This window comes from Mus caroli, unplaced genomic scaffold (genome assembly GCF_978045245.1).
Source record: "Mus caroli unplaced genomic scaffold, Mus_caroli_1 scaffold_9, whole genome shotgun sequence".
NCBI lineage: Eukaryota > Metazoa > Chordata > Mammalia > Rodentia > Muridae > Mus > Mus caroli.
This window is the reverse complement of record NW_028227264.1, coordinates 48,490,273-48,495,620: the sequence shown is the minus strand read 5'-3', so window position 1 is coordinate 48,495,620 and position 5,348 is coordinate 48,490,273. Positions and strand designations below refer to the sequence as shown.

General features: G+C 41.1%; 1 pseudogene; it reads right to left on the bottom strand.

The window, feature by feature from the left end:
* Window positions 1-401: 401 nt before the first annotated feature.
* On the bottom strand, window positions 402-1,185 carry LOC110304092 (BTB/POZ domain-containing protein KCTD21-like; annotated as a pseudogene).
* Window positions 1,186-5,348: the final 4,163 nt, after the last annotated feature.

The window sequence follows — 5,348 nt, the reverse complement described above, 5'->3', positions numbered from 1 at the left end:
AAAGGAGTCTTGTTCCCTACCCTTCAACAGCCAAGGTTCTCTCTGGAGATTGGTTAGCAGGGCACTGACTAGGGGTAGGTGATCACCTGTAAGAAAACTGCTGCTCTTTGTCACAGCCAGAGAGACCTCCTGTGGATTCTTCTTGTATGTTTCAGCTGACTTTGAACTTGTCATCACAAAGCTATCCATCGCCACTTCAAAATGGCAAGAAAAGGTGGTTCTGTTCAGAGGACATGTTGATTCCAGAAGGTGAACTTTGTTATGGGGAATCAGGTCCTGCTGTACAATTAATACAGATTAGTATAGGTTCCCACCTCGGGCCACTGGTGAGACACTCTCCTCAGAGCCTTCGCTGACATGAGCTTCTTGGGAACACCTTCCTCAGTGTGACTAGGGTCTTTTTACCTGTACTGGATTAACTGAATGATCTTATTGTTCATAAAGTCCAGAACATGTGGATGGGAAGAGTCAATGCAGAATCCATCACTCAGAGCGATCTTCAGCACCTCCTCCACAAAGACCTGGAAGCTGTTGATCTGCTTGTTGGCAGGGACCACCCACAGCCTTTTGAGGTTCTGCTTGGTGTACTCTTCCTCTGGAAGGCCTTCCACATTGGCTACCCAGTCAAGAGTCAGATGGTTAGGGTCTTGCAAGTGGCTGGTGATGGAGGAGAGATTGCCATTGGAGCAGTAGAAGAGCTTAGAGCCAAGGAGTTTGAGGAAGAGGCAGGACGTGCTGAAGATGTTGACATTGAACACCTCCATGCTGGAAGACAACAGTCTGTAGGTCTGTGGTGCCTCCCGCATGGTGAAGTGGACCGTCTGCACGCGCTGCTTCAGGGTGATGTTAAAGCATGGCATTCTTCTCCGCCTTGGAGAGTTCTACCTCTTTTTCCTGCAGGGCCTCGATCAGGGGCTGTACCTGGTAGAAGTAGGCTTCCCTGCGCAGCAGACCCATCTCCTGGAAGTCCTCTGGCAGATCTAGGTGAGAGGTCCGCAGGAAGTTGAGGATATAGTGGAACACTTTGCCAACACGGTCAATGAAGCAGTTACCCTGGCTGTCCCTCTTGGTGGGCATCTTCCCACTGAACATGGTCCCCAGCATGGAGTCGGGGAAGCTGGTCAGGGTTGCCAGTGAGGTTGTGTAGAGCTTCCCCCTAACATTCAGTGTAATGGGGTCAGACATGGTAGGAGGCTGGGTGCCTGGAAATAGTTCTCAGCAGACTCCCCCCCCCCCTCCAGCCAGCGCAGCTTCGCTAGCCCTATGGTCTTTCAAGTGAACATATTCCTGTTTTTAGAAATGAAACAAAACCGCACAAAGTAAATGTTCAAACACAAATTGAACAAAATTTCCTATTTCTTTCTTTACCTGGAAGTCATGGTGCAATTATATCTATATTATTTGAAAGTGACACTTTGGTCTTCCTTCTTCTTGAGTTTCACGTGTTTTGCAAATTGTATCTTGGATATTCTAAGTTTCTGGGCTAATATCTGCCTATCAGTGAGTGCATATCATGTGTGTTGTTTTGTGATTGGGTTACCTCACTCAGGATGATATCCTCCAGATCCCTCCATTTGCCTAATAATTTATTCATTGTTTTTAATTGCTGAGTAGTACTTCATTGTGTAAATGTACCACATTTTCTGTATCCATTCCTCTGTTGAGGAACATCTGGGTTCTTTCCAGCTTCTGGCTATTATAAATAAGGCTGCTATGAACACCATATGCCCCAGTACAGGGGAATGTCAGGGCTAGGAAGTGGGAGTGGATGGGCTGTGGATCAGGCTTTGGGGATAGCATTTGAAATGTAAATGAGGAAAATATATAATAAAAATGCCTTAAAAATAAAATAAGAATACAGAAATACAGAAAGAAAGAAAGAAAGAAAGAAAGAAAGAAAGAAAGAAAGAAAGAAAGAAAGAAAGAAAGAAAGAAGGAAAAAAGAAAGAAAGAAAGTGATATTAACCACTTGAAGCTTTCAGGTTCTATTTAGTAAAAGACCTCACTTCAATCAACAAAATAATTTCTTAGTAGGCTGCAAATATGATATTTCTAGGATTATTTGGTTCTCTGTAGTCTGACTTTTTGAGTTCTTTGAATATTTTGGATATTAGCCCTCTATCACCTGTAGGGTTGGTAAAGATCTTTCTTGTTCTGTGAGTTGCCATTCTGTCCTATTGACAGTGTCCTTTGCCTTATAGAAACATTTCAGTTTTATGAGGTCCCATTTGTCCATTGTTGATCTTAGAGCATGAGCCATTGGCGTTCTGTTAAATAAATTTTCCCTTGGGGCAATGTGTTTGTGATTCTTTCCCACTTTCTCTTCTTTTCGATTCAATGTATCTGGTTTTATGTGGAGGTCCTTGATCCACTTGGACTTGAACTTTGTACAAGGAGAAAAGAATGGATCAATTTGCACTCTTCTACATGCTGACCATCAGTGGAAGCAGCATTTGTTTAAAATGTTGTCTTTTTACCTCTGGCTGGTTTGGGATTCTTTGTCAAAGATCAAGTGACCATAGGCTTGTGGGTTTATTTTTAGGTCTTCAATTCTATTCCATTGATCTACCTGCCTCTCTCTGTACAAATTCCATGGGTTTTTTTGTTTGTTTATTTGTTTGTTTTGTTTTTTATCACTATTGCTCTGTAGTATAGCTTGAGGAAAGGGATAGTGATTTCCCCAGAAGTTCTTTTATTGTTGAAAATGGATTTTACTATCCTGGGTTTTTTGTTATTCCAGATCAATTTGAGAATTGTTCTATCTATGTGAAGAATTGAGTTGAAATTTTGATGTGATGGAGATTGCATTGAATCTTTAGATTGCTTTTTCTAAGAAGTCCATTTTAACTATGTCAATCCTGCTAATCCATGAGCATGGGAAATCTTTCCCTCTTCTAAGGTCTTCTTCAATTTCTTTCTTCAGAGCCTTGAAGTTCTTGTCATACAGCTCTTTCACTTGCTTGGTTAGAGTCATACCAAGATATTTTATATTATTTGTGATTATTGTGAAGGATGTCATTTCCCTAATTTCTTTCTCAGCCCATTATCCTTTGAGGAGAGGAAGGCTACTGATTTGTTTGAGTTAATTTTATATCCAGCCATTTTGCTGAAGTCGTTTATCAGCTGTAGGAGTTCTCTGGTAGAATTTTGGGTGGCACTTATATATACTATCATATCATCTGCAAATAGTGATACTTTGACTTCTTCCTTTCTAACTTGTGTCCCTTTGATCTCCTTTTGTTGTCTAATTCATCTGGCTAGAACTTCAGCTGTAAAAATGACTTCATGAAATTCACAGGCAAATTGATGGAACTAGAAAATATCATCTGGAGTGAGGTAACACAGACAAAAAAGAACATGAATGGTATGTACTCATTGATAAGTGGATATTAGTCCCAAAGCTCAGAATACCCATGATACAACCCACAAACCATATGGAGCTTAAGAATAAGGAATACCAAAGCATAGATGCTTTGATCCTATATAGAATGATGAAAAAAAAAAATCACAGGCGGTAGAGGGAAGGAATGACCTGAGAAAGAATAAGGGGAGGGAAAAAAGGGGGGCAGGATCAGGTATTAGAAGGGACAGGAGATAAGTACAGAAATTGAATCGAAATATGTAGCAGTGGGGAACTGGAAACTGACCATAGGCACTAGAAAGTCCCAGACTCCGGGGAAGTGAGAGGCTCCCAGGACCCAATGGTGATGGCATTAACCAAAATATCCAACAGAGGGTAAATACAACCTGTAGAGTCTACCTCCAATAGATAGGCATAGCCTCCAGTGGAAGGATGGGGCCAGCCATCCGTGTCAAAATTTTTAACTCAGAAATGTTCCTATCCAAAGGAAAGAAGAGACAAAAACTTGAACAGAAGGAAAGGCTACCCAGAGATTCCCACCATCTAGGGATCCAACCCAACTGCAGACACCAAACCTAGCATTATTGCTAATACAAAGAAGTGCTTGCTGACCTAAGCCTGATATGGCTTTTCCCTGAGAGGTTCTACCAGCACCTGACCAATACAGATGCAGATACTCACAACCAACCATCAGAGTGTGTCTGGGGACCCCAATAGAAGAGCTAGGGGAAGGATTGAAGGAGCTTAAGGGGAATGCTACTCTGTAGGGAGAACAATATCAACTAACTGGACTACCTAGAACTCCCAGGGACTAAACCAACAACCAAAGAGCATACATGGAGGAAGCCATAACTCTAGATACGTATGTAGCAGAGGATGACCTTATCTGACATCAATGGGAGGGGATTCTAAAGGGGTGAGGCAGGAGTTGATGAATGGGGTGGAAGGGCACCCTCATAGAGGCAAAGGGGAGGGGGTAGGGGGGAAAGGAATGTGGGGAGGTTATAGAGGGGTAACTAGGAAGGGAGATATCATTTGAAATGTAAACAAATAAAATGATTAATGAAAAATATGATATTTCTGGAAACTCTGAGATTTTTGAGGATTACTGCAAAACAAGGCAGAGAAATGGAATACTTATGTCACCAGCTCTTTTTAGAAGAATCAGCTCCTTTTAGATACAAAATGAACAAGGAAGGCTCTGCAAGGAAATGAGGTAAAGCAGGCAGCCAAAGGCTGGTGGGAGAGGCCAGATCTTTGGGGAACAGATCTAATAGTGAACATACTAAGGCATTATTATTATATTGCATGTTGAAGAATGTATTTTATTACATTTCAGACTTTCACTGAAATGTAATATCTGTCTGTCTGTCTATCTATTCTGTCTCTTTGTCTCTGTCTCCGTCTCTCTCTCTGACATAGTATACATGGAGATACCAGAACAAGTTGCAGAAATTGTTTTTCTCATTCTATCATATGAGTTTCAGAAATTGAACTCAGGTCACACAGGTTTAGCAGCAAGTGCTTTTTGCCATTTCACTGTCTTCCAGGTTTGAGTTTAACAGAAAAATATGAGTTTTTTTCTAAATATTTAGTTACTTATTATATGTAAGTATATTATAACTGTGTTCAGACACCCCAGAAGAGGGCATCAGGTCTCATTACAAATGATTGTGAGCCACCATGTGGTTGCTGGAATTTGAACTCAGGATCTTTGGAAGAACAGTCAGTGCTTTTAACTGCTGAGCCATCTCTCCAGGCCAAGATGATTTTTTTTTTTTTTTTTTTTAGCCAAAAACTGTAGTCAGAATTCTAAGAATCAATGGCTCTTGAGTGCTCAGATATAAATGAGGTAACTATACCATCCCTTCTGAGACTCAAGGAGCATCATGAAAAAGGTGATATAAAGATTGTAAGAGTTGGGGGATAAGTAGGAGTCCTATAAAATGTTATCTTCTGGATAAAACATCAGTGATGTACTCATGAG